The sequence below is a fragment of the Tympanuchus pallidicinctus genome, unplaced genomic scaffold (assembly GCF_026119805.1).
Source record: "Tympanuchus pallidicinctus isolate F22 unplaced genomic scaffold, pur_lepc_1.0 scaffold2, whole genome shotgun sequence".
Classification (NCBI taxonomy): domain Eukaryota; kingdom Metazoa; phylum Chordata; class Aves; order Galliformes; family Phasianidae; genus Tympanuchus; species Tympanuchus pallidicinctus.
In genome coordinates this window covers 2,920,578-2,945,462 of record NW_026294721.1, presented here as the reverse complement: position 1 = coordinate 2,945,462, position 24,885 = coordinate 2,920,578, and the positions used below count along the sequence as shown (strand labels likewise).

At 39.2% G+C, this 24,885-nt stretch overlaps 1 protein-coding gene and 1 long non-coding RNA gene across 3 annotated transcripts in view; one reads left to right on the top strand and one right to left on the bottom strand.

Annotated features, from left to right (window-relative positions):
• CTNNA2 (catenin alpha 2) overlaps positions 1 to 13,706 on the bottom strand; it is a 453,719-nt gene extending 440,013 nt beyond the window's left edge. The window contains exon 1 of one of the 2 annotated variants that reach the window (XM_052682457.1): positions 13,572 to 13,706. The gene's annotated coding sequence lies outside the window, so the exon portion shown is untranslated. The remainder of the gene's footprint in view (positions 1 to 13,571) is intronic. The other variant, XM_052682450.1, reaches the window with a different exon arrangement.
• Positions 13,707 to 13,897: 191 nt separating this feature from the next.
• On the top strand, positions 13,898 to 21,465 carry LOC128080374 (uncharacterized). The gene is made up of 2 exons (XR_008206631.1): positions 13,898 to 14,003; positions 17,111 to 21,465. It is a non-coding gene; the product is annotated as an uncharacterized LOC128080374 (long non-coding RNA).
• The last annotated feature ends 3,420 nt before the right edge of the window (positions 21,466 to 24,885 follow it).

Sequence of the window (24,885 nt, the reverse complement as noted above, 5' to 3'; positions counted from 1 at the left end):
GTAAGGAATAATAGATCACACTTTACTAAGGCTTCAATACAATGATAAGAATTTGTTAGCATAGCTCTTAAAAACCAATTTTTCCCCAGGCTTAAGAACATAATTTAGAATAAAATAGTTCAGCAACAGAACTGTTTAGCACTATAGCAGCTATTAAATCTGGAAATCACCTGAAGCATTCATAATTTATTATAATAAGCAATAAGGTTGTCTATTTTTCATCTTTTCATTGTATTCAGCAAAACTCAATTTAAACACATTCCGATGTTTTTAAACATTAAAAACCCCTGCTACTACCACCACATTGTTCACTAAATTATTTAGAATTATGTAGACATGCAGTTTTGGAATGAAATCAGGACTAAGGTTTAGCATCAGTTAAAAAAACAACAAACAAACTTTCCTTAACAGAAATAAAAGGTGTACATCCCAAATTTCAACACTTAGTGGTGATTAAAGAGTGCAGGACTAAAAGTGGCAGTGGCACTATTGCAACACTATTAATTTCCATCATAAACCTTTGCCAAATTCTTATCATTCATTTACTGGAATCCAAAACTAAAAACCATTTGGTATTTGGTCTTAAGACGTCAAAATATCCCTGGAGAAACAAATAATGAAACCTTTCCAACACAATGACAACTACCACCACCTTTTGCGTAGCTTGCATTTCACCTTAGAATATTTTCAGTAGTGCTTGCTGCACTAAAGAGATATCAGCCCACAAATTTAGATTCTTCATTCAGGAAATCTGCATATAGATATGCATACTTACAGTAAACTGCATTTGAAGACAACAGCACTAATTTCCCTTATTTTCACCAAATTTCATTATTACTTTGCCACCTTATGACTAACCGAGAATTTTGCCTCTTTCCATGGAAGGAACCACTCACATCAGAGCAATTGGAGAGAAATCTAATAAACTTATCAAATAATTCCATGCTCTGATACCACAGTTCTCACTCAGAGATGTTGTATAAGACATCCATGACAGATATGGATGAGGTCTTGCACAGCACCTAACAAGAGCAAGTAGAACAACGCAAGGCATCCACAGCAGCATGCTGCAAGTTCATGTTAGTCAACCAAGTCCATCTGTAATGTTCTGCTCAACTGGCCCAACATGACAGAACTGATTTCTCACTTCATCGGAAAATCTATCTTTAGATCAAAACAGGAACACACAGAAAATAGCTCATTAAGATGAAAATATGAGAAGAATGCACTACCTATTCATGGCAGATGAGAAATGGATGCAAGAAGCACTGATGTACTAAACACTGAGTGCTCTTTTTTCTTATCCAAATATTGAAATGATAAGAGCCCCCTCAGATGAGCCACTTGCTAGAACACAGAAGAGGTACACAATGCTCACAATAGCTTTGTGAAGTAATACAGGGAAGCTTTCTAATTTTCCAGTTGCTTTAAGCAACTTATGTACAAAGGCTGCACCGAAAATAATGCCTCCTGTTTTATTATACTGGCCTACAATATCAGAGGTGGATGTTGGTAGTATGGCAGTAGAGGTTGAACCTTCCCACCAATATTCCATTTTGTTACTGTGTGACAGAAGGCAGCAGAGGGTGAGTCTGACAATATAGTGTCTGGCATGGAAGTGCATCTGAAGCAAAGGTGTCTCATAGTATTATTTCTCCATACAGAAAAAAATGGCACCCATTCAACTTCATCACTTCTTGCTAAATGTTTACAGACCAAATAGTGACTGCACAGCGAGATGGTGGGTGGTGCTTTTCAGCAGTGGCGACAGTGACATGAAAGACAAGCCAGGGAGACCTTAATGTGGCCTTCAAGTACTTGCAGGGAGCATATAAACAGGAGGGGGAACAACTGTTTAAGAGGGTGGATCATGACAGGACACAGGGAAATGGTTTTAAACTGAGAAGGGGAGGTTTAGGTTAGATATTAGGAAGAAGTTTTTCACACAGAGGGTGGTGAGGCACTGGAACAGGTTGCCCAAGGAGGCTGTGGATGCCCCATCCCTGGAGGCATTCAAGGCCAGGCTGGATGTGGCTCTAGGCAGCCTGGTCTGCTGGTTGGTGACTGTGCACATAGCAGGGGGGTTGAAACTAAATGATCATTGTGGTCCTTTACAACCCAGGCCACTCTATGATTCTATGATAAGCCACATTCTGGAGCTCCATGTAAATTTTTGAGCACAGCACGCAGCTACTTGTTCACCTCTGGCAAAAGAAATAATGGTGGTGATTATGTTGAAAAATAGTGTTTTGTAGATGAGAATTTATCAAACTGTTATTGTACTCTTTCTGTCTATTATAGTTACCATGAAAATAAATAGGAAGCATTACTTTTGGAACTACGTAGATATCACTGTAATACCACATAGGACTGGATTTGGCCACACTGAACTTAGAAAATATTTACACAATTCACGGCCAAAAGTAGAGACAGGACTGAGAGTGTTGAGTAAGATGTTTGCAAGATTAATTCTGCCATTACTTTTAGAGGACTGAGGGTATTCAGCTTTTGCAAGGTGAAGACTTAATCTGTCCATTAGCTAAGATGCACAGAAAGCTGCCTATAATGCTGAAAAAAAGCCGTCCATTACATCAACACAAAGTTTTTCTTGGGTTTTGCACATTTCATCAAATTGCAGAAATATAATTCAGATTTGGGACTAAGGTTTTATATGGGTGCATTTTTTTTTTAAATGAATAAAAAAATAAAAGAAGTTCATCTTCTCAAATCTATTTTTCCTTTCTATTTACATACTCCCATTTAAAGAAGCTCTAGGTACATGAAGCTGTTGAAAGTCTTCCTACAACACACCTTTCCTACGGCAGCCATGCTTTGTCTGTATTTCCTATACCCTAGCTTCACTGGCTAGGAGGTAACTTCACATCTGAGCAGCTTCTGGTCCTTCCTAAATAAACGTTGGTAAAAATTATTAAAATTATGTTTCATCAAGAGTGATTTCAAAATTCTCTCCCCACTTAATTAATCATAATTTCATCCCATTTTTAATGAAGAATAGTAATAAAAGAGAAAAATCCAAACAGTATTGTCAAGAGCTGAATAAGTAACAGCACAAAATCTTGGAAACCCAGGTTCACGTTGCCCAGTTCAGATCACAGAACTCAAGCACACCTGAAGAAGTCTTCAAGCTAACAATGGATTCTTTCTTTGCAGAGTGCAGCCTTTGGTCCCTCCCTAGAAGCTACTCCTTATATGAACTGAATACAGTGACTCCTCTGCCTCCTAACTGATCTTCTTATAAAAATAAAAAAAACAGTGAAGAAGCTGTTCTTGGGCTATGTAATTCTGTTTGTTTGTTTCTTTTGGCTGCCTGTCAACCACTCCACAAAAATAAACTCATTAAGCCAACAGGAGACCTGAGCGCACTCATGTTGTCAGTTCATCTCTGCATCACTCTCACGAGCACAAAAGCTCTAAAACAATTCACGTTAAGCTGACTCTACCCTTAAGATGCAACCAACTTAGGAAGGGTTTGTCAACATGAAGTCAATCAGTCACAGAATCTGAAATCAAGGGAAAATTTTTGGCACCTGACAAGCCAGAACAGTCCTGAAACTAGCAGGAAGGAGAACATGGAATGCAGAGCCTCAAAAAAGCAACTGCATTTGTGCCACCACTACAGCTCCTAACCTCATTCTGCTTGCAAGCCTGCTATTTTTGCATCCAAACCACAACAGTTTTTGTGTGTTAAATCTGTCCACACATCTATGATTTTCTTTTGCTGCCACCACATTTGTAGTTTGCAGAACTTGTACCCAGCTTAAGGCTCACATGAAGGTACTGAGAATGAGTACTCAGTGATGTTTCTACTTAAAAGCAAAAAAAGAAGTCTACGTAGCTCCCACAATTGCTCACCTTTCTCAACTACTTCAAGGCATTAATTCTGAAGACTTTTTGGCTATGTTTGCAATCTTACTCTTCCATTTTACTCTGTCATAGTCCATTAGGCTATCGCACAACATTTGGGATCACTGAAGAACATACAACACCTCCAGCTGGTGCTGCAGGAAGACTTTGCGAGAAGTAAGCCAATTGTTTCTCTAGTTACAATAAGGAAATTTACATATTATAATAAAAACAAATTTAAAAATACTATTTCTTACGCTTCTCAATGAAGGTGAATATTGAACGTAGATACTCCTTACATTTTACTGTTCTTAGCTGTAGAAAATTGTTTCATAGAATCATAGCATGGCTTGGATTGGAAGGGAACACAATGATCATGAATCTCCAAACCCCCACCACATGCAGAGCTACCAACCTCTCCATTTAATACCAGACCAGGTTGCTCAGGGCCCCATCCAACCTGGCCTTGAAAACCTCCAGGGATGGGGCATCCACAACCTCTCTGGGCAGCTATTCCAGCACCTCACCACTCTCTTGGTAAAGATGCATTTTAGAAGGTGAGGAAAACAGGCAGGGGATGTTAGTGTTTATATACACTTTGGTTCTGTTTTCATGTGAACAGAGCACATGTAGAAGGCACTCCCACTCAGGACTTGTGTCCTTACTGCTTTTCGCACCCAGGAAGCATCCTGGTTTTTACACATGCACTGGCCCAGAATTCCCAGCACACAGGACTGAATGCAAGGGCTTGAATTTGAGTATAAAAGAAACACTTTGTTCAAGGGTACCTAGAAACTTTTAGAGTGCAAGAACAGATTAAAATATCTTTGCATTCAGTACGCTGTCTGTCTTAATCATACACCGAATTCTTCCTAAGTCATAGAAGTAATAAATGAAAGCATAAGATAGCAATAGCTCTTCCTCTTAATTTTTTTTCCCTTGAAAATGTTCCTATTCTTTCTAGATACCAGATGTGACCCAGAAACAATATTTACTAAGTGTGAAAGTCCAAAACGTTTTCTCAGATAGGCTTGAATTTCCCTGTAAGCATGAGCAGCCCACCTGAGCACAAGTGACAGCTCTGCACACTTCTTTCTGGGGTAAAGTGCTCCTGGAGAACATTTGTTTGAATCTATTTATTCCCATTCTACTCCTGCACAGCCTCATCCTTCTTCATTCAAGGATTTCCTGAGCATTTATTTTTCTTAGAAGTATTTCTGCATAGCATCCAAGCACTGGAAATGTAGATTACAGAAATAAAAGACACGTTTAAAATTAGACTAAGCAGCTGTAATTCCCTATTTGCATTCCTGACTTGATTATAGTTAGCACTCAAGACTATTTGTATAAGAATCAGAAAAGAGTTTGTATGTTGTAACGAAAATACGTTAATCCCTCTAAAGTTGACCCTAAAACTATGGGGAAAAGTGTCATTTGTTTCTTTCTAGCTAGTAATCTGATAATAAATTGCACTTGTTTCTTTGCAACTCTGTAATTTCATTAAAAATAAAAATAAAAAAAAAAATTTTTTAAATGAACCTATGGATTTTAATTGTAACACTAAACTTCATTGGTTTTCCTGTATTTTTCAAAAAGAAAAACTGTTTTCATACTTCCAGATTAAATCTGTTAGTTATGTCAAACAAGAAATCTAATGCTGATGAATGACAGTGTAAACTTATTCAAAAACAGGAAAGATTAAACACATGTTAGAAGCCAATTTTGGCTTTGTTCAATCCTGGCCCTATATGATGGATGTATTATTTGATCTCACCAGTACACCAACAGAAGAGAGATGCTTAAAATATACAACCTTCCTTCTCTTGCTATTTCTCACTGGAAATTCCAGTTGTTATCTTTATTATACTTTTCCTTGAAAGTCTTAACAATCTTTTGTTGTCTAACAGTCAATTTTTATAACCATGAGATAAACATTCTCAAACAGTTTTGATAACTTCTTGATCAAAAAAATCACGCATAGGTGACAATTTCTTTTACTTCAATGTTTTAAAACAGTGAGGGGTGGGGAGAGAACTTTATTAATCACCCCTCTTAAATTTTGGTAACAATAAAAAATGGTGGCATATGTTAAATCAACTGCAGGAATTCAAGCACGAGGTTTAGTCCTCTCAATAGGAAATATCTACTATGATTCCATTATTGTTATTGTTAGATGAAACAAAAGATGTTCTATTACACAACATAGGCCATAAACAAATGTCACCTACATACATTAGTCCCATCTTGCCTAGAGATGCAATCCTGCATCCATTGGGAAATATATAATGCTACAGATATGAACTCACATCAAAGAATTAACCACCATCACAGCTTGTTTTATATTAGAAAAAGAGACCATTCATTTCATTAACTCTTAGGGAAGGCAATACCTAATGATAGAGAACATCAAATCTATTCTGCTTATTAAGTAAACACATGAATGCAAATACTATTATCTACAACAACTCTTAAATTGACTCAAAATTTCAACAAGACCAAAAAAATTTTATCGCATAACTATGCCTGCCCCCAGATTATTCAAGGCAAGTTAAAATGGCAAAGAATTTTTATGTCTCTTTTAAGAGATTTTATTCACGTTTGTTAACATAGTTCCTTTGGAACAAGCACAGCTACTGCTGTATTGCAATAATCGTACAAGAGAAAGAAAAAGCAGCATCAACTAAAATTTCAGAACACATACAATAGCATTTCTATTCCATAATCTAACCTGAAAATTAAATCCTTGGGAAGAGATTTTGGAGCTTCTTTTCATAGCATCATATCATAGAATTGCTTGGATTGGAAAGGACGACGAAGATCATGAATCTTTAACCCCCCTGCCACACAGGGGAGCCACCAACTTCCTTATCTAATACTAGACCAGACTGCCCAAGACCCCATCCAACCTGGCCTTGAACACCTCTAGGGACAGGGCTTCCACCACCTCTCTGGGCAGCTGTTCCAGCACCTCATCACTCTCATAGTAAAGAATTTCCCCCTGAGATCCAACCTAAATCATTCCTCCCTCAACTTAAAACCATTTCCCCTTGTCCTGCTATTATCTACCCTTTCAAAGAGTTGATTCCCCTCCTTTTTATAGGTTCCCTTTAGGTACCGGAAGGCTGCAATTCCTCATAAATCCCAGTTATGTTGTGATGCATTCTTCTTGAAGGCTAATTAGTTAAAGAACCGATTAAAGCAGTTTCATCAGCTTTGGAGAGAATGGATGCAGTTTCTCCATTTAGAGTATAAGGAATAAAATATTTCCCACTGACCAATTTCTTGTAAGTAAAACTTAGCAAACTGAGAGACTCAGCCACCCCTGTGAAGCTACAAAGGTTTTAACAGAAATATTTTACATACTTCTTTAAACACTAATATAGCAGAGAGGCTTTTGTTATTAAATAAAAGGGTATTAAAAACAAAAGTTAATTAGTTGTTAAAAAGGACAAACCGATTAATCCATTTACAAGAAGCCTTAAGTAACTTAAAAGCTTAAGTCTCATTTTCGGAAGTCACCTGGGCAACTGGGAGCCTAGCCTGACCCAGACAACTTCTTTTGTTCAGAACAGTGTGCACAGGATCTAAGCTCCGCTTCCAGTCAGATTGTCTTACTTTCTAATATCTTTGTCTCCTTTAGGCATTATGCAACATATACTTGTTTTTAAAATGCAGAGCTTCAAAGAAAAGGGCAAGGACACAGGCGAGAGAAATGGCAAGTAATAATTATTACACCAGTGATAAGAGCAGATTGGACAATTTATAAAAATAGCCATAAAATACACTGAATACAGAGATTCTTTTGTGTAATTGAATACACATACATATATATATATTATTATTTTAACATCTCAAATGAAAACTCTGTGAGATGCTCTTACCGTGTTTCAGGATTCAGCTTCACTTAACCAAATAATTCTCATTATTTAAGAAGCTGGAAAACTTGGGCAGCCTCTGCAGCAGTGTTGAAAACAGTTCTCTACTGTTCTCAGTACCAGAATACTAATGCAGGGGGTGATGCAACTGAGAAATACAGCTGGCCAAAAAACATTCCAAAGGGAAAAAAAACAGTTGCTGCCAGAAAAAAAATGCTGATTCAGTAGAGTTACACTAATTCAAAGAAAGGTAGGATTTCTCCTCGTTTAGGTGAAAAAAAAATTATTTTGCTTGGAAGTTTTAAACTTCATTTTCCTGTCAACCCAAAGCAAAACGTTACTGCAAAACATGATTGTTTTCTGACATGAGAATTCTTTCTTTCAACCAACTGTACTGGTAAATGATGATCACAAAAATCTTCCTTCACACAGCAGAAAACGTGTTATTTAGGTATGAACACAATCTATTTTACAATGCAAAAACTTTCATGAATGTCTGCTGGTATACAAACGCTGTTTGGAACAAGATATGTTACAGTGGTGACGCACTGGAACAAGTTGCACAAGGAGGCTGTGGATGCCCCATCCCTGGAGGCATTCAAGACCAGGCTGGATGTGGCTCTGGGCAGCCTGGTCTGCTGGTTGGTGACTGTGCACATAGTAGGGGGTTGAAATTAGATGATCTCTGAGGTCCTTTTCAACCCAGGCCATTCTGTGATCCTATGACTCTTAGTGGCGTGATATTGAGGAAATATCAAAATACACAGAAAACTGAGATGTATCACTTTTATCCAGGAAGTAAAGTATGGATTGCTGAACCTGATTCAATTCAACACAACAGTGTTATCGCTCTGAGATGTGTTTAGAAAGTACTCTATGGATAAGCTTTCTGGTAACAGCAATCGATATAGATCAGTAAAGTACACCCATATAATAACACAAAAAGGAATCCAACTTTGTTGCTTTCAACTCCAGGAAATCAAAAGCAGTCACGACCAAATGGAAACACTCAGGTTAAGTCTGAATGTAGGGAATTATGAATTTCTAAAAGATAATAACATGCTGGAGTACAAGAATAAATTCCTTATTACCCACTTACTCTAATATGCCCAAACATGGTTTCTGTTCTCTGTTGCACCTTCAACTCACTTCTTACTGCAGCTTAATCTGTTTCGTCTTTTACGTTAAAATGAATTAATACAACTAGTTTCCAACAATGTTGAAGGTCTGTGAGATGGGGCAGCAGCTTGATCCCACTCATGCTTTTGGTGTTGTTGATACAGCTGGCAGACCCTCCCCATCAGTAATGGAGTCCCACTGAGGAATGGGAGTCCTGACCACTTCTGTTTCCTACAGAAGCCAGATGTGTTGGAAGCTCTGCTTTGGGAAAGTCCTCGCTGGCCAAGTGGTAAACATAATTTATCTAATTCCCCCAAAAAGCTTATGTTAACATGTGTTAAGTTTCTTTTAATCAAGCAGCAGCTCTTAGCCTCCAAAATACAACATTCTTCTTGTAACTTTTATTATCCTTCCTAATTCTATTCTTATTTTATCCCCTTCTAGTATCTTACCTCACATTAGCTCTGAGGGACAATATCTATGGACCCGACTCCCAAATAACAGGTTTATAACCTAACTATGCTACTATGGTTACTATCAGATTCATGCTGTTATTCTTTATTCCTCTATACTTCCCCCTCACGTTTCCACATACACATTGTATTTTGCTATATCTGAAACCGATGCCCTATCCTTTGTGCTGGCTATGAAAAAAAAAGGAGGTAATAAATAAACAGCTTAGCTTCTTTTGTCTAAGCCTTGAAACGTGTTGTATTAAACTAGCAAATGCCTACTTTGCCCCACAATACATTGGATTGTATACTTGTGTCATTGTACATAGAAAACAAAAAATCCCACAGTCATGTTCAAACAGCATGTAATACATAGAAGGTATTGTCATAAGCACTGTAATTTGGCAACATATTTCAATCAATGTTGCTATCAGGAATAAGAAGCCACACAAAAGAAGAAGAAAAGTTTTAAGAGAACAGATTAAATATTTCTTGTGTAAAAATTGATGGGTGAAGCTGGAAACACTTCTTGGCAGAAGGGGAAAGCAGGAGGGGGGAGAGGGAATTTGTAAGAACAAAAGACATCTCCATCCTCACAAAGGTGTGCTACTGAACAGGGAATCTAATCACACTAATAGCGCAGAAGGGGCTGATGCATTCAGGAAGCAATTCTGCATTTGGAAAGAAATGAGATGACTTTCTTATGTCTCATGAGAATGATGAATTACCTCTTCAGCCTGTGGCACAGAGCAATGTTAAAACAACCTTTCTTTGCAATGCCTTTTGTTCAGCAGGACAGAAAACGGTCATCACAAAAAAGGGGTCCCACAGAAATATCTGAGATGGCTACTCCACCAACATGAATTTTTAATCATTCTGAAAATTGCAGGGAAATTCCAGAATTCTAACATTACAACCATGCTCTAACAAGCGAGCGAGATTGTGTTTATAGCTGTAGGTTAGCATGATGCAAATTTTGAGCAAAATAGTAAAAAAAAAAAAAAAAAAAAAAAAAAAAAGTGAGCATCACTATGCACACTTAAACTTTTATGGCACTTGGTATAGTATTCTGTGATGGTCTGATTACAAACTAGCAGCAATTAAATATGTTAAGAATGGGTTAAGGGACACGGACAAACTAATCAGCCTTCAAGAATGCATCACAACATAACTGGGATTTATGAGGAATTGCAGCCTTCCAGTACCTAAACGGAGCCTATAAGCAGGAGGGGAGTCAACTCTTTGAAAAGGAAGATAATAGCAGGACAAAGGGAAATGGTTTTAAGTTGAAGGGGGGAAGATTTAGGTTGGATCTCAAGTGGAAGTTCTTCACTATGAGAGTGGTGAGGTGCTGGAACAGCCCAGAGGCTGTGGATGCTCCAGCTCTGGCAGTATTCAGGGCCATGTTGGATGGGGCCCTGGGCAGCCTGGTCTAGTGTTAGAAATGGAGATTGGCAGCCTGAGGCAGGGAGCTTGGAGGGAGCTTGATGATTCTTTAGGTCCCTTCCAACCCAAGCCATTCCATGATTCTATGAATTCCACACAGTTTGAGCCGCTATCAAGAAACAATTTTTCGATTTATTGTAAGTAGATATGACCCATCATGACAAAGTTTGCACAAGTTATAGACTGACAGAATGCTGCATAACTGGGGTAGACCAGTTGGGACTGTTTGATATACTCAAATATATGTTAGAAAAAAAACAAAACAAAACAAAACAACCTCTTAAACAAAGCCACATATAAAGCTGCTGAGCTACGACCAGGAAACACACTCTAGTCCACAAAACTATGAAGTCTTCTTGAAAGTCACAGTCCTGCCAAGGTTTTGATAGGGCAAACATTACCGACGAAAGTGTGATTAAAATACAGTGCTGCAGCCAATGGGGTTAAAATGTAAACCTGATATATCAACAGAAGCGTAATGCTAAAGAGGTAACACTTAAACTCATGCAACACTCCTCAAAGAGGTACTGGCGTTCTGCACCCAGCTCACACTGTCACAAAAATGTTGAAAAAGCAGATTTGGAGAAGAAGAAAAAAACAAAGAAGGCCACAGAAATTGAGTAGTGAGGAAAATGCATGCAGTGACGATTTAAAGTAATTTTAGACCATTTGTTTTTTTCCAAACAGCAAAGAGAGGGATTTACTAGGTTCCAGCAGATAAATGCCTCCCTCCACGGTAAGAAAATACTTTGAGTTCTTTAGCATGCTGGAGAAAAGCACAGCAGTAACCAGTGACTAGGAGCTGGAGCCAAATAACTTAATAAGCAGTGGATTCTCCACCTCTTACAGTCTTCCGATCAAAATTCCTTTTTTTTTTCTGGGAAATGTGCTTCAGCCAAATACAAGTTATTGCACTCAGAAGTAACTGGATAGAATCCAACTGACTATAACAGTCAAGAGGTCAGAGTGGAAGATCTAATTGCTTCCTTTGGCTTTGAAGTCTCAGTCTATGAATACTCTCGGTTTTCAGTTGTTCAAAGGCACGTCAGCAGTACCATGCGTGTTCACCATTAATATTAAAAAAGAGCTTTCAAAAATCTGCATAAATTAGGGCTGCATTTCCATGCTGGTCTCCAATGACCCTGGAGCTTTCCTATGGAGGCTTTTGTCATCAGCATCACCCACTGATGGCATTACAACTACCTTCCCCACAGATGAGGGTGTTTCTGCAGCAGCCTATAAACAATGACTTACACAATTGAGTGTGAAAGTTCACCCTTCAGGTCAGTACTTTTTCTATTCTAGAAGGAACTGTTTGAATGCAATGCCAAAAGCCCGATAACAATACATGATATTAATCACAGAAACAATAGGTTAAAAGGAAAAGCAGAAGCCCTGCGATAGCCACAAAGCCAACCAGATCTGTTATGTGCCTCAGCATCATCTGAGTTCTCCTATTCATGCTACTTATCTCGGACTCCTAAACACACTGCTGCAATCTTGACAAGTTCACATAATGAACATTTCTTAGGTAGGGCAGAAGATGCAGGATTTTACATGTTAGGGCTGAGAGAGTTTTGCTATTGTACATGCTGCCCTAGGAGGTACAGTAGATAGTTACAGTAACGGGCTTTGAAACATTGTATAGGAAGCATAACTTTAGGCTCAGGCTTGACAAATAGAAGCTTCCAAGGGCTGAAATCGTTGCAAGCATGCTAACAGCTAAACAAACTGATAACTAAAGGTCGGGCTATCGCACAGCAGAGCAGCAAAACACCATGCAGTGGAGGAAGCAGCACCTTCCCAAGCCTTCAGGCACCACATCCCCATCACTCCAGGGAGAAGCAGGTGCCATAAACATGTCAAACTTACTTCCCTGGCCACCCTGATGTTTGGGAGCAGAAGGACAGTGACACACTGCTTCCCTTCGTCACCCAAAAGCCAAACTTCTTCCACTCCAGACACTTCACCGCTTCACAGCCCAATTCCACGCTGCTTTCCATCAGCTCCACGCACGGACCAAACCATGTTCAACGCTCTGCAAACTTCTAACAGCTGCCGGGAGAGCTGGGGCTGGGCTGCGGGTCACCGCAGAGAGGGACTGAAAGAGGCCTAAAGAGGACGGATGGATGGAGGGCTGCAGCCCCCTGCCCACCCCACGGCCCTGCAGTGCGCGACAGGGAGGGGTGGGCAAAGGCATGGAGAGATTCCCGTGCTGCCTGAAGAAAGGAGAATAACGAGAAACACAAAAGGAGCGTTCGCACGGGGCCACGTAAATAGATGGTAAACAGATGGATAAGCAAAACAACGCACCTCCGACCCTCTCTTTCTTCCCTAAACAAAATCCCCCTCTCCCCACAATACACGCGCCACCCAATGACCATTAATTCAAATCCGTTCTTTAAAGACAGCGGATTATCTCTGTCTGTGAGCAGCTCTCTCAGCCTCTTCTCTTTCACAGGGCAAGCAATTACAAAAAAAAAAAAAAAAAAAAAAACAAAAAACAAAAAAAAAACCAAACAAACAAAAAAACAAAAACAGGCGTTTTGAAATAAAGAGAGAAAGGGGAAAAGGGAAGGAGCGATGGGTGATTTGGGGTGGGTGTGAAACGTGTGGAAAAGGAGCCTGGGGGATGGGGAAGAGTGGAGAAAGGTGGCGAGGAGAGAAGAAAGGAAAGGAGGACCGGGAAGGATGAGATGAGAGGAAGGAGGATGAGGAGAGAGGGACGAAAGGAAAGAGCTCCAGCAGGGTCGGGAAGGATGAAAGGGAGGAAGGGATAAGGGGAAGAAAGGAGGATGCTTTGCCCTGGCCTCACCTCAGCTCGGTGGGTGGGGGTGGGAGAACCTCTCGTCGCCGCCGCCGCCGCCGCCGCCGCCGCCTCCTTCTCCTCCTCCTCCCCAGCAGCGGCGGTTACTGACGGGCTGGGTGTGCAGCACGACTCCCTCCTAACACAACGCCCGGCCCCCGCCTCCAACCCTCCTCCTCCTTCTTCTTCTTCTCCTCCCGCTGCCGGCCCGAGCCGCGCTCGCTCGGCTCTCGGGGGGACCCGCGAGCGGCCGCCGGCCTCCCCGCAGCAGCCACTAGGGGAGGAGGCAGCGCGCCTGCGCCGCCGATCCGGCCGCTGTTACCGCCGCGCTCGGGGGCGGCGAGGCGGAGGGGAGGCGTTGTGTCGGGGCGGGCTGAGCCGAGGGTTCGCAGGGCCGGCGGTAGCGGCGGGCTGCCGACCGCCTCGCAGTGCGCAGATGCTGTGAGTACGGAGACGGCGTTACCAAGCGGGGAGAGAGGGAGGTGCCGAAGGGTGGTGGCCGTACGGGCGGCAGGTGGGCGGGTGGGTGGTGAGGGCTGCCCGGGCTCGGGGGGGTGGTTCGTCCTCGGAGTGCCGTGGGACAGCAGCGTCCATCCGGTGAAGGGAAGGTCTGTAGGGATGCTGAGGGATGGGATGTGAGGGAAGATGCACCTAACGGAGGGCTGGGAGCGAAGTGAGGTGGATTTACCAGCGCGATGCTTCACGTGCCTTCCATAGGGCAGGGGGAAGTAATTTTGCTTTATTAATTGCTCTATTAATTGCTTTCTTGTTGGACAACTAGGACTGACTGCCGGAGCTTCCACTGTAAAAAGCTTCTCTTGCAGCTTTCTTGCTGCGCACAGCCCTAAATTATTTGCACCAAAGTCCAGGTTTTTTGTCTTTCTGTTTTAAATTTTTCCTTCTTCAGTGCTACTGCTAAGCTTCCCAAGCTTAAGGTGGTTTTGTTACCTTTCAGTACCTTCCTTCTTTTTTGGGCAATGGAGCTGTGAAGGATTTGGAGCACAAGTCTTATAGGAAGCATCTCAGGGAATGGGAAGGTTCAGTGTGGAGAAGAGGAGGGAGGTTCAGGAGAGACCTCGTTGCTCAACAAATCCCTGAAAGAAGGTTGGAGTGAGGTGGGGGTCAGCATCTGTTCCCAGGTAACAGCTATAGGATGAGAAGTGATCACCTCAAGATCACCTCAAGTTGCAACAGGGGAGGGTCAGGTTGGATATTAAGAAATATTTCTTCTCTAAAAGAGCAATAATGCATTGGAACAGGCTGTCCAGGGCGATTGTAGAGTCAGTGTCCCTGGAGGTTTTCAAGAGAACAATGGCTGTGGTGCTGAGGGATGTGGTTTAGCAGGAGTGGTGAAGGTGGGATGACAGTTGGATTTAATATTATTGATCTTTTCCAACCTTAATGATTGTACGATTCTGCTCTGGAATCACTGAGCCTGGCATCCTGCAAGTTCCAGTGTCAGGGATCCCCATAGTGTAAGTGGTGTCATTGAGGAACTTTGCCATTTCAAGGCAGTGCAAATCCCGCTGATGTGCCCTTGCTCCATGCACCCCCTGCACTTTTTTGGGGATGTTCATCTGCTCTCCCATCTTCCACATACACTGACAGGCAACAAGGAAGGAAGTGGGATGAGTCCTTACAGACTTTTTTTTTTTTGTCTGTTTTAGGCTTGAAGAGGTTTTGCCAAAATAATTTCTCAGTCTATAAGGGATTCTGTAGAGGTGTCTGTCTACCCTCAAGTAGAATCTCCCCACTCTGAGAAAGGTCTTATCAAGGTCTACATTCATTTTTCCAACAAATAAATGGGGAAAGGAGCTGGACTGGAGCCTTGTTTCCCATTACCAAGTAACAGTAGAATCCAAGGGAGAGTCTGCACCTGAAAAACAATTTTTTAGCAAAAAGTCATTGAAATATGATTTTAAATGTGATCTGCTTTTTTATAGCTTATGTACTTGATAGAGTCATTTAACAGATATAAGTACTCAAAGATGGTGTTACACAGAAATACTTTTAATTACATTAACCTTCTCACAGCATCACTTAAGACTGACACACAACCAATTCTGCATGTATAAACAAATCATGCTAGACTGACCTGCCCTGTACGATGATGTATAAATTGTTGCTGCAAGCTAGGTATTTAGTTTGTGTCTTCATTAGGCTTTCAGTTTGGGTCAGATTAATTTTCTAGGTGCTTTCTCGTGATATTGAATTGAGCCATGTGATGGTAAGAAAAATTTACCTACAGACCTCCTGTTTCTTGCCTTCACTTCTGTACTCTGTGTCTATTAGACCGCTAATAAGTGCCTACTGTAAATGTTAAGGGAAGCAATAGAATATAGGAAATCATCATCTACTCCTTTATCACACTGCATGTCATCACTAATTGAATGTCAGCTAAAAGTGTCTTGAGGCATTTGATTAAAATGAGCATGAGCTATAGCGTACATGTAAGAATGTAGACAAAGAAGACAAATAGTAAATAAGCATGATTAAGAAAAATGATTGAACCTCTTCCCTTCACCAGTAGCTGCACTGCAAATACATCTCCTGTAAATTGAAACCAAAGGACTCGATCAACGATTTGTACATATTTCTCTTTAAAGTATGTCAGTTTAAGAAGCAAATCAGATTACTTACCTACTCCAGATTATTTTTATCTAAGACAGAAGGCATGTTGTGCAGATGTCTGCCAGAATGCGATAAGGAAATCTAAAAATCTGGAAGTTTTGTAAACTTGTTTTCTGTGGTGCTGAAAGAGGGCTTTGTCCACTGCTTAGACATTTCTTTCCTTTAGGTTATTAACTATTTTAACTGTTGTTTTTTTTGTTTTTTGTTTTTTTTTTTTTTTTTTTTTTTAAATTACTTTCATCTTTTATCACTGCTAACTGGAAGAAAAGTAAGTAACCTGAGTTTGTTACCAGTGTTTACTAAAAACTGAAATAAGGTACTGCTCTGTAAATGAATGTAGCTGTCATTAACCAAGGGGAGCCAGCTACCAACTCCTAGCAAAAACTTGCAACTGCCTTGGAATCTCCTCCTGCCAACACTGAGCTGTATATAGAAAAGAATCGTGATAGAATCGTGATCAAACCATGAGGTATACTGGGCAGTGTGATCAGCAAGAGAGATAGACAGACTGTTTTGCTCTTGTGAAATGTACCTGGATGCACAACAGCTCATGCAGACTTGCAAGCTACAGGTGGAATTTAACTTACAATATTTTAACCTTCTTTTAGGTTCTATTATCTTTAAAGACAGAATAATATCTTTCTTCTATAGAGTACATTGTTGCCTGCCTGTAACGAAGGGAAGTCATCAGCAGCTCTGAAAGATATTGCAGTAATTTGTATTAATAAGTCATTGCCTTCTAGATTTGGCTGCCCGAGTGCATATATATAGGGAATGACTGAAGTCATTCACTACCTCTGAACACACATGGATACTTTTTGGATAGGTATTGTGAATATCTGTATTCTAGTTTAGGTATGTCATTTTTGGCACATTCGCTTAACACTGGGTGGCAAATATTTCTTTCTTCCATGCAGCTATATACTTGTGTGTTACATATTGTCTTGAGCAGTGCATATCAGATCATTTAAATTGGATGTTGTACGAAGAGTAATCTGCAAGATGAGTTCTGACCTTCAGTCTCTTGCTGCCATGCCCTCTGCTTTCCCTTTTGACTGTTTTATCTGGCTCAAAAGAATCTGTCAGTCATAGTATCCAAGGACTTACCCTGAATTGTACCTCTGAAGTAGCTAGAAGGCAAGTAGCAGATGCAGTTTATTTTGGAGGAAAAAAAAAAATATGTATGTATGTCTATGCATTTCTTTGCTATGCTGGAGAGAATGGTGCAACTACTTTCACTTCTTTCAGAAAGTTGACTTTAAAAGCTCAAATTAAATGTAAAAATAAATCTGTTCTTTGCTGCTTTGGGAATAATGTAGGCCAGGTTAATGTCTGCCGTTTCACGCTATGACAAAGCCTTTTCTTTAAATGGTTACTTCTCAAAACCACAGGAATATATTTAAAATCTGTTTTGAGCTTCATTTGATACCTCTTATTGTCAGAGCAGGAGTGTGAGTGGAGGTCCTCTCTCATCCTTTAAGTGCAAAACCAGACAATGTGTGATAGATACATTGCCCTTCCATATATCAAAATGGGATGGGGAGAGAAAAGTTTTGAAACCTTGCATCTAATTAGAGAATGAGTTGTAAACATTTGAATATTCAATGCAAATGCCATGAAACCTCTTTTATAAAATGATTCATGTAACCTATCTGGACTATGTAGCAACTGGAAAAAAAAATAGGACCCAGGAAAATGTGACTTATCAGGTCTTTCCCAACCTTCCTTGAGTGATTGGCTTATTTAAAGCAGTATCTAAATTATCTTAATTATACATAATTACACATATACTTTTTTCTATCATCCCTTAAGGTTCCTGACTTTTACTGAAACCTTGAGCAAGCAAGCAGCTCTCATGCAGAGACCAGTGCTTTCTGTGTTGGCCACCACCTTCTAGCTGTTTCCCATCTGTTGTTTGTAAAGACTTCACCACTTGTGCTGCTGATGTTGTTAGCTCTTTGCAAAACAAGCTCAATTTTCTTGTATCTGCATACTGCATCAAAGCAGCAGGAAAACTATCCACAACTGTGAATCCTGTGCAGCGCCAAGATATATTTTTTTTATTGTTAGAGATCTCAATTAGTGAACCTTAATGGAAGTAAACAGTTGTGTTGCAAACTACAGGGCATGTACACAGCATACATTTAGGTAGCCTTATCTGTGTGGGAGAGCAAAGGAAAGAGACGGGCTGTGTAGAGAAAGGGAACAGGAGGTGTTAGAGGACCTAGTAGAAAGTGCAGAGATCAAAACTTGCAGTATTTTTGTCTTGTTCCTTTGCAGAACTTGTTGAACTTCCTCTGGCACTTCTCTGTCCTTGCAATTCCTTTCTTTATCAAGGAAAAACTTAGTGAGAAAGCTTAATATCTGAATCCTAACAACTGTCACACAGGAAGAATCTTTTCCTTTCAGTCTGAGGAGCAGGAGAGTTGTTCTGTGCTGCCATGGCTCCAAATGGAGTTTAAAAAGTATTCCTCCATTTAAAAGAACAGCCAGCAGACTTGCTTCACTTCAGGCAAATGACTGTCCTCAACCTTCTGCTCTTTCAATTATTGCATCCTGCTGTGCTTTCTGTATGTACAAGGTGGGGTGGAAGCATGTCTGGTACTTGCTCACCCTTGTGAAAATTGCTGAATTCCTCTTCTGAATCATAGTCTTTCTCTGCAGTGTCATTTAAAAGTATTGGGCTAAGTTTTGATTCTTACTAAGGTCTTATTATACAAACTCCTGGTGTGTTTATGAGACTTGCAGTAGAGAAAACATAACAAGGAATATTCATATCTCTCATAGCATCTTGGTAATCTAGATATAAATAGTTTTAGAACTGTTGTTCTACAAGAAAAAGATAATTGTTTTTATTAACCTTTCTCTTTCTTAATGATGTCTGGTTTTTAATACATTAAATATTCTCAATATTTAATTAAGGTTTAGAACAGATACTTGCAACATATTACTTACTAAATAGTTTTTCTCAGAAGAAATGCTATAACTTAAATATATTTTCTATCATGTGGGCACAAAGCCATGAGGAGAGATAGCGATGTTTGCAGAAAATATCTCCCACATCTTAACATATGTAAAGTTTGTAACTTCTTTCTTTTTCTACTGACAGAAGCCAAGATGATACATCTTTCCACTTACACCTGCAAAAATGCACAAGAGACTTATAACTGAGACATAGCCTGAAGAAAGTTGATGAGGTTGTTAGTAGTCTCTGTCACAAATAACAAGTCTATGGACGGTTCTGGTCTTTTCTTCAGACTTTGATGAAACCTACGAAGGACAGAAAGTTGATTTTGCAGAAGGAGCAGCAGCTGTAAGAAGAAAAAGAGAAACATCAAGCAAAAAAAGCTGGAGGAAGCCAATGAGAAGAACTACAATTAGTTATGACTAATCTGTTACATGCTTAAGTTTTCTTGTACCTTTTAACCTTATTTATAGAGTCTATTTAATTTCTTTTAAAAGTTAAGACTTTTTTTCATGAAGTACATGAAGTATACGAAGCTCATATACTTTGGCTGAGAAATCTATTAGCATCTAGAGTAACACGACAGCAACAGCATTTCAGATTTTTGATTAAATATAGGTTAGTAAATCACAAGCAATAAACCTGAAGTATCTCACACCCCTTTGCCGTGCCCTCACTTTTCAGTGATAGTTAAAGAATGATATAAAAAAATTCCTTTTTGTTTGTCTGTTTGACATGGTCAATGCAAATAAATCACTTAAGCTTAGGAAAACAGGTAATTATCTAGCAGCAGGCTCATTCATTTCCAGCCTGTAGGTGGATGTAGTTTCAAACAGAAAATGACATTCTAAATATCCACATGGACCTGTTAATTGTGGCAGAAACGTGTAGAATGCCCCATGTAAAATGAGCATGCTACTTTTCCATAAAAACCTTTATTTCAGTGTCAAAAATGCAATGTGCATTCAAGTTGAACTACACATCTTGTTACTTCTCAAGATGGTTGTGCCTCCTGGTCGACCAGGTCAAGAGTTTCATAAGACTTTGCATGCTTTGCATAAAGTATACCTCAAGTGGGAATGACACCACAGGAATATTTATGTTTTCAAGGCATTCTTTGTATTTGAATGACAGTTGAGTGAACCATCACTTAAAAGAAAGAAGAAAACAAATGATTTTTTTTTAAATTAATCAAACTGTTAAGTATGGGAGGAACATCTAGCAAACTATAACGATCGTTGAAGTTGCAACAGTAAGTTGTGGAGGAAAAAATACTATTGCTGTCCTATTTTGGAGATTACTATGACAGGTTACTAAATTCCACTCCACTTAAAAATTTCTTCCCACAAATTTATAAAGTATTTTCTAAAAATTGAGCAGAGTTCCATAATGGAATTCTGGCAAATTGAAACATGTTGCTGTGACAGTTCCTAAAATATTTCTATTTTATCTTTGTTTTGTATTATAAATATGTCAAGGTAAGTCATTTACATCTGCATAATCATAAATCATAATCATAAATCCACATAAATACAGCTTTAGTCTTACAGATGAGTCTTAAGTATTACATATGGTATTAGCTTTGTGTTTGGCTACTGCTCTGTATAACAAGTGACTAAAAAATAAATGATATTTAACATTAACAAAACCGTTCTTAATGGTTTCTCAAATAGAAGTCAGTGGCAAAGATAGAGGTCATTGCCAGAAAATATTAATGGTTCTGGGTTTTATTCAATTAGAACAATACCATGTGAAATACCATGTAAAATGGGTGCAGGAAATTGCATCAACACCTTTCTAAATAAGAAACAGATGGGCTCAGAGATATACACCAAAAAATAGCAGATTTATCTTACAGATTTTATTGATGAAATCTTTCATAAGGAGCTTGTTCAATATTTGTTCCAGTAGACCACTGTAAGCGTTAACTGAGTAAGTTTAAATCAAAAGTAAAACAAATGTATGTTTCTGCATCCATTTACAACGAGGTGAAGTTAACCCAGAATTTTTATGGGGAAAAGAATTTACCAAACTGAGAGCTGAGTCTTCCCATTCACAGGCAGAGAAAGAAGGATAGCTTTTTGACATCAAGATATAGGAAGTATATGTTGGAGAAGGAGCTGTGAAAGATAGGCATCACTTGTGTGGGGCCATAAGGTTGGTAAATTACTGTTATAGATATTTCTTCAATTAAAATTTGAAGGTTTGCCCCAGAATGCAGATATCAGCTCTGTCCTATGTACATTGATCCTAGATTTTAAAGCAAAGTTTTTTTGTTTGCTTGCTTTTTGTATTGTCTGTTGATTGTTTCTCCTAAGATAATTTGGTGTCTGCAATTGGTTTCTGGCACAGTCTCTCAAAATGCAATTCAAGTACAACAAGGGCAGCAAGGTTTTCTTGAGTTGTGTCAAGACATTAGAAATCATTTGATTAATGACAGTGTATTATTGCTTCTTTGAAGGTGCTAATGAACAAGGAAAGGGAAAAGTCCCAAATATAGGAACAAAATGACAAGGGTGCATATGAAAGGAGAGACAGCATATAAGTCTGAAAAAGGATCCAGATGAGAGCTGATTTAAGGCATTCTGCTTGTAGAGTTAGTCTTCTCGTTCTTTCTAAACCATGGAGTTTGCTCAGATTTTCAGTAGTTGGAAATGAAAGAGAAGGATGCCCCATATGACAGTATATGAGCAGTTAATATTTTCATGAAAAATGATTGTTATTAAAAGAGCAGCTCTTGATTGTTTTTAATTTTCAAACTCTAGCTACCTCCACTGTCCACACATATGCTAACACCAATAATTCTTTTGCAGTTGACTTAGGAAGAACAATATACACTTATTTGATGCTTTTATTTTAATGCCTCAATGTTTTTGTCTTATTAGCATGTTATAAATACTGCTGAATAATAAAAAGAAAAGTGAAAGTGCTTCTGGTCAAGAGCTTGTGTGTATAAAGCCACCAAGAAAAAAATGTGTGGGTTCTGATTCTCATAAAGAACAGTCAGCTCAAGGATGTCGTGTTGTCACAGGCATTTAGGTGTCTGTTATTACAGTGTGTGTTGTGCTGAGAAAAACAGCGTGGATCAGATGCTGTATTATTATGCATCTATCTTTACTGACTCAAACATGACAGCGTATGTATGGGTACGTACAGGCCTTATGTTGTGCCATGGGCAGTTCAGGTTGGGTGTTAGGAAAAAATTATTCTCTGTTAAGTGGAGATGCATTGGCACAGGCTGCCCAGGAGGGTAGTGGAATCACCAACCCTGCAGATATTCAAGAACTGTGAAGATGTGGCACTGGAAGGACATGGTTAGTAGGCATGGTGAGAATGCGTTGAGGTTGGATTTGGTGACTTCAGTGGTTTCTTTTTCCAACTTTAATGAATTATTCTTTGAAATTGATTCTGTGAACTCAAACATCCAATGAAGACTTTTGTTATCAATCTGAGCCACAATACGTGTTCTAGATATGGAGAAACCACATAAATGCATGTAACACAATTCATTTAAGCACTCAACAGGTGTAAATCTATGTAGTGGTACAAAGAACACAAGCACTGCGCATTTCTGTAATTGCTACAGTAGCAACGGACACATTTGAGGGAGCACAATGACAGAATGCATTCATCATAAGAGCAAATAGCAAAACTGTAGGAACAGAAAAAAGGAAGGAAAAAGAAAGCTTGCCATAAAGCATCTGATTTTCTGAGAGTATACTGCTAGTACAGGGCAGGAGGTTGCTTAAGATGTGCACTGCTGATGTACTGATACTTTGTCCACCTACATTTAAAAGCTGTGAGAGTATTTCAAATCTGTGACTTACTCAACTCTGTATTCATGTTTTAGAAGCCATACTAATGATTTAAAAAGAAGGCATGCAAACAATCATAAAAGATGTACATTATTAAAAAAAATATAGGTGTGGTACCGTTACTCATTTAGAATACTAACAAATATGCTGTAATTATGTACTGAATAAAAATTGTCATTATTTATTGAGTCTTAAGTGCCCTTTAAGTAACGTATCCCTTTATGAAAGGGTAAGGCTTATGTAGCCTGCATTTTTTCAGAATGGATCTGTGAAAAATTTCAAGCCTACTGAGCATGTTAACACAAGGAGTCTAAATCCCATAGATTTCCCTGAGCACTTCTGATATTCAGTTGCCCAAATTTGAAGCAATAGACACAGGATATGTTCTAGTACATAATAATGACAAAATATTTTTCTGTAGTTGGGCTCAACGACCCTTATGGATCCCTTTCAATATTCTCTGATTCTATGATCTTCTGGAACACTGAAGGTAGAGTTCAAGTGTGCTGATGATGTATCTTGCCTCCTCAGCCTGCCTCCATGTGAAATTGCCTATTTGCCATTATAAGAACAGCAGTGAGGCCCTGGTGAAATGGGGAGGCTGCCAGGTTGCTGCCTGTGACACAGGACTGTGCAAGAACAAAGGAACAGTGTAATCTGGTCTGACCATAATGAAACACTTAATGCTGATTTGCACATGTGAGCAAGAGCTGTTATCAAAAGATCCTCCATTTGATCAGTAAAAAAAAAAAAACTTTAATTGTTGTATCCTTTGTTATTTGCAGGGCATTATAAAGACATGAATTATAAGGCTGGTTAAGTTATAGCTCTGGGCAGCCTGGGCTGCTGGTTAGCAACCCTGCACGTAGCTGGAGGTTTGAAACTAGATGATCATTGTGGTCCTTTTCAACCCAGGCCATTCTGTGATTGTATGATCCTATGATTGTATGATATACACTTTAATGCTACAACATTATGCATCTCAGTTCTCTCAGCTAGGGTTTTCTGTAATGCTGTATCCAAACAGTACATTTCTGAAAGAACAATTTCTTAGTATGCCAACATTTAGATATTCCAATGCATTCTAATGTACTGAATATTTTTTTTTTCCTTATACAGAAATCTTTCCTTTTTTTTCATAAGGTGACAGAACATATCACTTGAAAAATTGCCTAATCCCTCTCCGTTTTATCTCCAGGTTCTCTCAGAACTGTATCATTATAAATTATAATGAAACTCAAAAAGTGACCAGAATAGTAATTGGAAGAACATTTGGCATCTTAAAAATGAGACTTAGATGCTTAGGTAAATGTGATAGAACAGAACTAATCTGCCCTTCAAGAAAGTTCAGAGAGGTTCTGGTTGGGGTGTATTATGTAAAACAGCCATTAAACATGGCTCATCTGTAAAGATGGAAAGGAAGCAATTTAATCACTGAATCACAAATCATTGAAGTAAATGATCCTAACGATGTACACTTGGAAAATTATCTCACGATAGGATAGAGGAAATTAAAAATAAGATGCCAGCTATCTGGAACAAAACATAAGTTAAAGTGAAATTGAACACCTTTCTTCTGAGGTGATGCAATAGTAATAGAGTGCTTCTACCCAGGACTGCGGCGTGGGGTGAAAGATGCTGTTTTTGGACATAATGGAACCCTCCCCCATGTTGACTTCTGTGCACCTTCCGAACATTCCTGTGTCTTTACATTTCAACCTACAACCATCTTAGATTCAATAAAATGGAAATTAGAAATATGTTCTTTCCATTGTGGACTACCCACCAGTAGAGCACAGATTCAGCTAACACATAGATTCTAATTTCTTTATTCATCTTGCCAAACAGTAGGAATGGGATCTGCTCTCCTTCCCTACATCTTCTACACTTTATTTAGCAAGCCTAAAGACTC